Raw genomic sequence first — 10,969 nt, 5'->3', positions numbered from 1 at the left:
CTGATGGAGAGCTCTCTCTATCCAATCAGCCTGATTTCCTAATAGATGAGTGTAAGAGGAGGCGACAGTGAGTCCAAGACACATCTGCCCCATAATAAGTTTGCATGTTGGGGTTCACCTTTGGTCAGAGGCAAAGGATGTGCCCACCAAAGGTCAGAGGCTGTTGTTGGGGAAACAGGAGGTAACTCTTCCCATCCTCCTGTCCATTTGACAGCTGTAGAAGAAGCAGGGGAAATAGAAAATATCTTAATTTTGTCTCTGCTAGTGATACATTTTCAGAACAGGAAGCCCTGTTTCTTTGTTAGTGCAAACATAAAACTATTTCCTGGCCAAGTGTTAATCGTCCACTCTTTTGCATGCTCTTTTGGAATATGTCTCACACCCTTATAGAAACCAAAAACTGAAAGTACTTGTTCAGGAATGGATAGCAGGATAATGATGATAATGATGATATTCAGCTAACACTTACTGGACTTGTACTATGTGCTCGAGGCCAGGAACACAGCTCCAACAGGAACTGTGTTGAGGGCTACCCTTATTATTTATATTCTTCTAATATTTTAAAATAATTTATTGTAAAATATATACATAGAAAATGGCATAAAACACACACATATATGTGTGTATGTATATATATATATGTGTGTGTGTGTGTGTGTGTGTGTGTGTGTTGTTATACCACCACTAATAAAGCAAATAAAGCAAATATCACCATCACTCAGATCAAAAAACAAAACATCACCACCTTGGAAGCTCTTCCTCCCCTCACTTTCCTTTCTAGAGGTGAACTCTATCTTGACTTTTATAATCATCATTTCTTTATTTTTCTTTACAGATTTACCAACTATTGACACTCATAAGAAAAATGTGGTTTTGACTACTAACAGCTTCCCTCCAGGGTCCAGCCTCCCACTCCAGGCTCTCCTGTTGTCTCTAGGCTGTGGCTCAACACTTCTACTCAGACTTCCCTTCAAGTCTTCTTGGAAGATCCTCTTCTTCCTGAATCCCTTATTCAATTCCGTCTTAAGGAACAGTGCATGGGAAGTCAAAAGTCAAAACTGCATGTCTGAAATGTCTTTATTGTATCCTCAAATTTGATAGTTCGGCTCAGAATTGAATTCTAGTTTAGAAACTCATTTCTATGCAGTGTCTGAAGGCATTTCTTTATTGCCTCTTCTAATGTGCTCTTAAAGCTTCTGATGTCATTCTTATTCTTGTTCCTTTGTGGATGCCCTGTGTTTCCCATCTAGAAGCTTTCAGGATCTTTTCTTTATGCCTGGTTCTGGAGTTTGGAAGTGATGGAAGCTGGGTAGCACTAACCAGATACCCCTTCAGAATACAGTTATTGCCCCAATTTCTGGGAATGCTGCCATGATCCTCAGCTTTCAGCCCTCTTTGGAGAATCCCTTGGCTGAAGAAAATGTCCAGGACCAGACTGTATCAAATAACTGACAACAAGTCAGGGGAAGGGTGACGGTCCAGCTTTCTCACCTCAACTGGCGACAATTCTGCAGACCCATCCCAGCTGTAGAGCTCCCTGTGAGAGGTCAGCTAAGGTCTTCACTGGGCCTGAACCACAGCCCAACTGCTTCCTCTGCCCTCTCCTTCCCCTTCCTTCCACAGACAATGATCCCAAGAGCACTCTCCTAAGTGTCCTGCCCTTCATCAGAGAGTTTCCTCCCAGAGGACCCAACGTGCAACTACAACAAGCCTTGCTGTGGGTCTTGTTTGCATCCATCATGTTGAACAAATCAGTAGGCCCTGTATTCTTGCTAACATTTACCTCCACTGTATGTTGACATACCCATTTTAGAGATGCACAGACTACAGAAGTGAAATAACTTACACAACAAGGTCACAAGTAGCACAACAGGTAGTAAGTAGCAGAAATGGGATTTGAAACCAGGATTAGTACAAAACCAGTGTCATGCTTGCTTCTGGCTTGGCTGTGGGAGTTTCAGCTACACATGTGAGTCCCAAGCTTGTTGAGGAAGGAAAGAGGAGCAGGCAGGAGCCAAGAACACAGCATGGACATAGTTACCCTTATCCTTTCAGTGCAAGGCACTTTGTTCTCGTGGGATAAACTGATTCTGCCTGCTGCAACAGATCTTGTGCCTTCAGGTACCATGGCATCCTTTCAGATAAAAGCTGAGTTTCTCTATGTAAGACGTTCTGATAACTACTGAGACAGGAGCACCTGGTAAAAAAAAGATGAAGAGGGAAAACAGAGGTTCTATCTAGTGTGTTTCTCTTATGACAAGTATTTGGTGTTTAATTTTATTGCCAGCAAAGCTCATGTGACATTGAAAAGATTCATTCTCTCTGGGCCTCAGTTTTCCTTTGTAAAAATCAAAGGTTTAAAATAGATAAATCCCATGGACTTTAAAAAACCTCATGAATAGCCACAAGTTGAATACCTATTACCAAGACACATACTTTCATTCAACAAATTATTATTGAATGCTTGTTGCAAGCCAAGCATACTTCTAGGCACATATAGAACACATAGTTCTGGGGATATATAAGTGAACAAAACAGATGAAAATCTCTGAATTGAAGGATCTGGCGTTGCACTGGGACACTTACTTAGTGCTTACCTTGTGCCAAGAAGAGGTCTGAGCACTTGTAGATATATCAACTCATTTAATCCTCATGACAGCTCTATGAGGTAGGTACTATTAACAGCATTCCCATTTTACAGCTGAAGATAGAGGTGTAGAAACACCAAATTGTGCTTGATACAAACCTGTGATACAAACCCAGGCATTCTGGTTTCAAGGTCTAGGCTCTTATGTTGTGCTGCCACTGACTCTGGAAAAGTCCAAGGTAAATATTTTCAAATTTATTGGTTTCAAAATTCTTGCCAAAAGATGATGACCTTGTAAAGCTAACATAAAACGCTACTTTCAGAACAGTACGTACTGAGAAGATTTACAACACAGAGAAACATTTTCTGTTTTATATTAATAGAAATCAAAAGACAGAAACATTCTTTTAGTAGCCAAGTTAAATTCTAAATAGAAATGATAACCACATTTCATTCCAGCATGATTGTATAGGGTACAATTTCAATAATATAGTACCAGTTGGGAGCGTTAAGAAATTTCTTTTTCTTACTAAGTTTCTTATTTTGGGTTTATATATAGTTTACATTCCTTGAGAAAATCTGACAACTGGAATAATCACCTTCAGTTTATTTTGTACGTGACAACTAACAATTATAATATGGATCTTCCTACTGAACATCATAGCTTAGCCTAGCCTACCCAAACGCACTCAGTACACTTAACATGAGCCTAGAGTTGAGCAAAATTATCCAACATAAAGCCTATTTTATAAAGTGTTGAATATTTCTTGTAGTGTATTGACGATCATACTGAAAGTGAACAGATGTATGGGTATAGAATGGTTGTAAGTTGTTTACCCTTGAGATCATGTGACTGACTCAGGGCTATGGCTCGCTGCCGCTGCCCAGCATCATAAGAAGTATGATCAGTAGCCTGGGGAAAGAGCAAAATTCAAAGTACAGTTTCCACTGAATGCATATTGCTTTCACATCATTGTAAAGTCGAAAAATCTTAAGTTGAACCAGCTGGGGATGTACTTTGTATGCTGACATTAACTTATGTCACTAACAGAAGGATCTGGAGTCTGTATAGGAATTTGCTGTACCTGGAGCCTTCAGGTGCACCCTCTGTGGTGAGAATGTTTCTGCCTAAACTCAAGGCAGGTTCCAAGAAAAAGTCTGGATGACAAGGCCGCTTGGGCAAATTTTCAGATTCCTCCATCAGGATTGGAGGGGCTCTTTGATATCATTTTGCCCAGGTACCTTACTTTACCACTTGAGGAGGAAACTGAGGCTCAGAGGGGAATGAAGTTAATGGCAGATACAAAGCTAAAGCCGAGGTCTCCTGACGGGATGATCAACTGTCCCAAATTTCCCAAAATGTGGGACTTCTGGTGTAACATAGGGCAAGCTGAGGGAGAAGCAGGGTGAGTTGGTCACTCTGACTCTTAGTTCTGGCTATCCACTGCTTCTTAAAATATTTTCATGATGCTGCATCATTCCCTCCTGGCCCCAGCCTCAGGAAAAACCTTCGTCTGTTTCCTTTGACTTCCCTTTCAAGTTTCACACAGAATTGTTAAGACTGAGTCCTCCTACTATATTGCCCATTCCTCTTCATGCCCTCTCTCTTGTTTTCTCTGGGAAAGCAGAGTTTGCAGGGCAAGTAGGATGATGGTCGTTTAGGAACTAAGAGAGAATGATTTCATCTCTAGAAATCCAAGAAAACCTGACTGGTCCAAATGATATCCAGCGAGTGAAATAGCGTCCCTCACAGCCCATGGAAGGTAAGAACTGGCCTCTGTATAGGTAGACAGTTCCTGCAAAGGTGGGATTTCACAGCCAGTGATGGCTCCCCCACTTTCTTCTCCACCCACTTAGTCTATCTATCTTTCAAGTCCTATTTCTGCCACAAGCCTTCCTGAGTACTGCAGCTCACCATGGCTCCTCCCTGTGACACAGCTACGACATTCATCGTTCAGCTGGCATTCCACCCCTCAACTTAAATTGTCCTGGGATTCCATACTGCCCTGGTAGCCCAACCTTACTCCCTATTCATCTTCTTGCTTCCTTTGCAAGTGTCACTTCGCTGAGAGCTGGTCCTTGGCCTTCTGCTCTTTTGTCTCAGTTCCTTCCGTCTCTGAGATGCCTCACACAGTCTCACAGCTTCAGCTATGTCCTCCCCACAGATGACTCCCAAATCAAGACCTTCAAAATTTTGTACTCTCTCCCCAGCTGCTAACCAAATTTCCACCTACCAAAGAAACATTTCCATGGGGCTCTGCTGCCATCACCTTTCTCATCAAGTGAAGCCCTGACTTCCCAGGTTGACACCGTCAGCCTCTCCCCAGTCACAAAGGGTGGGAAATGCTGACACTGAGGTGGGGATCAAGGATGAGGGACCAGGGTAAGCACTATCAACAACAATAAAAAATTAATAGGCAATCTAAGAAAGAAATGGAAAATTTTATTTGAGTCAAATTGAGGATTATAACCTGGGAGAGAGTTTCTCAGAGAGTTCCGAGGACTGTTTCAAAGAATAAGGGATGCAGTTAGTATATACAGGACAGGCAAAAGTCACCTCTAAGCAAGCACACAAGTCTGGTGGAAGATTGCTGCTAGGTAACAGGAACAGATATCTTAGTAGTTTTAGTACTTTTCTAAATATGGGAAGAACCAAGAATCCAGGTTCATAAAAAATGTATCCTGAAAATATCTAACCATCTAAAGCCTGTTACGTCACTTTTCCCAGAGCATAGAATGCCTCATCCTAATCTTCACCCTGAATCCCTTTTGGGGTTTTAATGTACCTAAGTGACTATTCAGTTCAGTTCAGTTCAGTCATTCATTTGTGTCCGACTCTTTGCGACCCCATGGACTGCAGCATGCCAGGCCTCCCTGTCTATCACCAACTCCCAGAGCCTACTCAAACTCATGTCCATCATGGCATTGGTGATGCCATCCAATCATTTCATCCTCTGTCATCCCCTTCTCCTCCCACCTTCAATCTTCCCCAGCATCAGGGTCTTTGCCATTGAATCAGCTCTTTGAATCAGGTGGCCAAAGTAGTGGAGCTTCAGCATTAGCATCAGTTCTTAAAATGAACATTTCCTTTAGGATGGACTGGTTGGATCTCCTTGCAGTCCAAGGGACTCTCAAGAGTCTTCTCCAGCACCACAGTTCAAAAGCATCAGTTCTTCGGTGCTCAGCTTTCTTTACAGTCCAACTCTCACATTCATGCATAACTACTGGAAAAACCATAGCTTTGACTATGTTGGCAAACTAATGTCTCGGCTTTTTAATATGCTGTCTAGGTTGGTCAAACTAACTTTTCTTCCAAGGAGTAAGGGTCTTTTAATTTCATGGCTGCAGTCACCATCTGCAGTGATTTTGGAGCCCCCCAAAATAAAGTCTGCCACTCTTTCCATTGTTTCCCCATTTGCCATGAAGTGATGGGACCATATGCCATGATCTTAGTTTTCTGAATGTTGAACTTTAAGCCAACTTTTTCACTCTCCTCTTTCACTTTCATCAAGAGGCTCTTTAGTTCTTCACTTTCTGCCATAAGGGTGGTATCATCTGCATATCTGAGGTTAGTGATATTTCTCCCAGCAATCTTGATTCCAGCTTGTACTTCATCCATCCCAGCATTTCTCATGATGTACTCTGCATAGAAGTTAAATAAGCAGGGTGACAATATACAGTCTTGACGTACCCCTTTCCCTATTTGGAACCAGTCTGTTGTTCCATGTCCAGTTCTAACTGTTGCTTCCTGACAAGCATACAGATTTCTCAAGAGGCAGGTCAGGTGGTCTGGTATTCCCATTTCTTGAAGAATTTTCCACAGTTTGTGGTGATCCACACAGTCAAAGGTTTTGGCATAGTCAATAAAGCAGAAGTAAATGTCTTTCTGGAACTCTCTTGCTTTTTCAATAATCCAACAGATTTTGGCAATTTGATCTCTGATTCCTCTGCCTTTTCTAAAACCAGCTTGAACATCTGGAAGTTCACGCTTCACATACTGTTGAAGCCTGGCTTGGAGAATTTTGAGCATTACTTTACTAGAGTGTGAGATGAGTACAATTGTGTGGTAGTTTGAGAATTCTTTGGCATTGCCTTTCTTTGGTATTGGAATGAAAACTGGCCTTTTCCAGTCCTGTGGCCACAGCACTTTCACAGCATCATCTTTTAGGATTTGAAATAGCTCAACTGGAATTCCATCACCTCCACTAGCTTTGTTTGTAGTGATACTTCCTAAGGCCCACTTGACCTCGCATTCTAGGATGTCTGGCTCTAGGTGAGTGATCATACCATCGTGATTATCTGGGTCACGAAGATCTTTTTCTATAGTTCATCTGTGTATTCTTGCCACATCTTCTTAATATCTTCTGCTTCTGTTAGGTCCATACCATTTCCGTCCTTTATTGAGCCCATCTTTGCATGAAATGTTCCCTTGGTATCTCTAATTTTCTTGAAGAGACCTCTCATCTTTCCCATTCTATTGTTTTCCTCTATTTCTTTGCAATGATCACTGAGGAAGGCTTTCTTATCTCTCCTTGTTATTCTTTGGAACTCTGCATTCAAATGGGTATATCTTTCCTTTGCTTTTTGCTTCTCTTCTTTTCACAGCTGTTTGTAAGGCCTCCTCAAACAGCCATTTTGCCTTTTTGCATTTTTTTTTCTTGGTGATGGTCTTGATCCCTGTCTCCTATACAATGTCACGAACCTCCATCCATAGTTCATCAAGCACTCTGTCTATCAGATCTAATCCCTTGAATCTATTTCTCACTTCCACTGTATAATCATAAGGGATTTGATTTAGGTCATACCTGAATGGGCCAGTGGTTTTCCCTGCGGCTACTGCTAAGTCACTTCAGTTGTGTCCGACTCTGTGTGACCCCATAGACATCAGCCCACCAGGCTCTCCTGCCCCTGGGATTCTCCAGGCAAGAACACTGGAGTGGGTTGCCATTTCCTTCTCATGAAAGGAATTTCATGCATTTCCAATGCATGAAAGTGAAAAAGTGAAAGTGAAGTCGCTCAGTCGTGTCCGACTCTTAGCGACCCCATGGTCTGCAGCCCACCAGGCTCCTCCATCCATGGGATTTTCCAGGCAAGAGTGCTGGAGTCGGGTGCCATTGCCTTCTCCAGTGGTTTTCCCTACTTTCTTCAATTTAAGTCTGAATTTGACAATAAGGAGTTCATGATCTGAGCCACAGTCAGCTCCCAGTCTTGTTTTTGCTGAATGTATAGAGCTTCTCCATCTTTGGCTGCAAAGAATATAATCAATCTGATTTCGGTGTTGACCATCTGGTGAAGTCCATGTGTAGAGTCTTCTCTTGTGTTGTTGGAAGAGGGTGTTTGCTATGACCAGTGTATTCTCTTGGCAAAACTCTATTAGCCTTTGCCCTGCTTCGTTCTGTACTCCAAGGCCAGATTTGCCTGTTACTCCAGGTATCTCTTGACTTCCTACTTTTGCATTCCAGTCCCCTATAATGAAAAGGACATCTTTTTTGGGTGTAAGTTCTAGAAGGTCTTGTAGGTCTTCATAGAACCGTTCAACATCAGCGTCTTCAGCATACTGATCAGGGCATAGACTTCGATTACCATGATATTGGATGGTTTGCCTTGGAAATGAACAGAGATCATTCTGTCATTTTTGAGATTGCATCCAAGTACTGCATTTCAGACTCTTTATTTGACTATGATGACTACTCCATTTCTTCTAAGGGATTCCTGCCCACAGTAGTAGATATAATCGTCATCTGAGTTAAATTCACCCATTCCAGTCCATTTTAGTTCGCTGATCCCTAGAATGTCAATGTTCACTCTTGCCATCTCCTGTTTGACCACTTCCAATTTGCCTTGATTCATGGACCTAACATTCCAGGTTCCTATGCACTATTGCTCTTTACAGCATCAAACTTTGCTTCTATCCCCAGTCACATCCACAATTGGGTATTGTTTTTGCTTTGGCTCCATCTCTTCATTCCTTCTGGAGTTATTTCTCCACTGATCTCCAGTGGAGATGGATGAAGCACAAGCAGAATCAAGATTTCTGGGAGAAATATCAATAACCTCAGATATGCAGATGACACCACCCTTATGGAAGAAAGCAAAGAACTAAAGAGCCTCTTGATGAAAGTGAAAGAGGAGAGTGGAAAAAATTGGCTTAAAGCTCAACATTCAGAAAACAAAGATCACGGCATCCCATCCCATCACTTCCTGGCAAATAGATGGAGAAACAGTGGAAACAGTGGCAGACTTTATTTTGGGGGGCTCCAAAATCACTGCAGATGGTGACTGCAGCCATGAAATTAAAAGACGCTTACTTCTTTGAAGACAAGTTATGATCAACCTAAACAGCATATTAAAAAGCAGAGACATTACTTTGCCAACAAAGGTCTGTCTAGTCAAGGCTATAGTTTTTCCAGTAGTCATGTATGGACATGAGAGTTGGACTATAAAGAAAGCTGAGCGCTGAAGAATTGATGCTTTTGAACTGTGATGTTCAAAGAGAAGACTCTTGAGAGTCCCTTGGACTACAAGGAGATCCAACTAGTCCATCCTAAAGGAAATGAGTCCTGAATGTTCATTGTAAAGACTGATGTTGAAGCTGAAACTCCAACAGTTTGGCCACCTGATGCTAAGAGCTGACTCATTTGAAAAGACCCTGATGTTGGGAAAGATGGAAGGCAGGAGGAGAAGGGGATAACAGAGGATGAGATTGTTGGATGGCATCACCAACTCAATGGACATGAGTCTGAGTAAACTCTAGGAGTTGGTGATGGACAGGGAGGCCTGGCGTGCTGCAGTCCATGGGGTCACAAAGAGTCAGACACAACTGAGCAATTGAACTGAATTGATCTCCAGTAGCATATTGGGCACCTACTGACCTGGGGAGTTCATCTTTCAGTCTCCTATCTTTTTGCCTCTTCATACTGTTCATGGGGTTCTCAAGGCAAGAATACTGAAATGGTTTGCCACTCCCTTCTCCAGTGGACCACATTTTGTCAGAACTCTCCACCATGAGCTGTCCGTCTTGGCTGGCCCTACATGGCATGGCTCATAGTCTCATTGAATTAGACAAGGCTGTGGTCCATGTGATCAGATTGGTTAGTTTTCTGTGATTGTGGTTTTCAGTCTGTCTGCCCTCTGATGGAGAAGGATAAGAGGCTTATGGAAGCTTCCTGATGGGAGAGACTGAGGGGAAAACTGGGTCTTGTTCTGATGGGCAGGACTGTGCTCAGTAAATCTTTAATCCAAAGATCTTTTGATGGGTGGAGCTGTGTTCCCTCCCTGCTATTTATCTGGGGCCAAACTATGGTGGAGATAATGAAGATAATGGCGGCCTCCTTCAAAAGATCCCAGGCATGCACTGCTACACTCAGTGCCCCTAATCCTGCAGCAGGCCACCACTAACCCTTGCCTCCACTGGAGACTCCTGGACACTCACCGGCAAGTCTGGGTCAGTCTCTTGTGGGTTATTTTTAGGACAATAATAATACTGTTTGCTACCATAATGATGGATGCATGTCCTTATATATTTGTTTGAACCCATAGAATGAACAACATCAAGAGTGAACCCTAATGTAAACTATGGACTTTGAGTGATTACAAAGGGTCAGTGTAAGTAGAAATGTATCATTGTGGTAAGCAATACTGATAACAGAAGTTACATGTGTACAGGGACAGGGGATATATGGGAAATCTCTGTACTTTTCTCTCAATTTTTTTGTAAATCTAAAACTGCCCTAAGAAAATTAAGTCTTTAAAAAATATTACATATGTGTATATGTAATGCACACAGAAATAAGATCAGTGGTTGCCAGCGACTATGATGGGGGAGGGGTTGATTATAAAGAGCACAGAAGAATTTGGAGTAATGGAAATGTTCTGTGTGTTGATTGTGATGGTTACTACATAACCGTGTATATTTGTCAGAACTTTTTATATAGCAATACTTAAACAGGATAAAGTTTACTGTGTGTAAGTTATGCCTTACTAAACTTGACTTTTAAACATTCCTAAGAATGTGTATCTTTTAAAATTCATTGAACAAATATCTACTGAATGTCAACTATGTTCCCAGCACTATTGTAGGCCCTGAGGATACAACCATGACTAAAATAGACAAAATTCTGTTTTCATGATGTTTACATTCTGTTAGAGGAAACAGACAATAAAGATTAGCATGTAAAATATCTAGCCTGTTAGTGCTGAGATTTGCTATCCGGGTAGATGTTGGGTGTGAGGAAAAAGAGTCTAGAATTGCCCTTAACTACTGAAGGATAAAGTTGCCATTTACCGAGATGGGAAGACTTGTTAGAGGATCAGATTGAGAGTGAGGAGGAAGAGAACAGGAAGCTCTGTTTTGGACATGTCACATTTGAAATGCCTGCTCGA

At 41.9% G+C, this 10,969-nt stretch overlaps 1 long non-coding RNA gene across 1 annotated transcript; it reads right to left on the bottom strand.

Annotated features, from left to right (window-relative positions):
- Positions 1-795: 795 nt before the first annotated feature.
- Positions 796-5,383, bottom strand: LOC113895323. Its single transcript, XR_003511812.1, has 2 exons — positions 2,747-5,383; positions 796-2,197 (listed from the first exon to the last, which is right to left on the bottom strand). It is a non-coding gene; the product is annotated as an uncharacterized LOC113895323 (long non-coding RNA).
- Positions 5,384-10,969: the final 5,586 nt, after the last annotated feature.

This window comes from Bos indicus x Bos taurus, chromosome 7 (assembly GCF_003369695.1).
Source record: "Bos indicus x Bos taurus breed Angus x Brahman F1 hybrid chromosome 7, Bos_hybrid_MaternalHap_v2.0, whole genome shotgun sequence".
In the NCBI taxonomy this organism is placed as follows: domain Eukaryota; kingdom Metazoa; phylum Chordata; class Mammalia; order Artiodactyla; family Bovidae; genus Bos; species Bos indicus x Bos taurus.
This window is presented reverse-complemented; position numbering and strand designations above follow the sequence as displayed.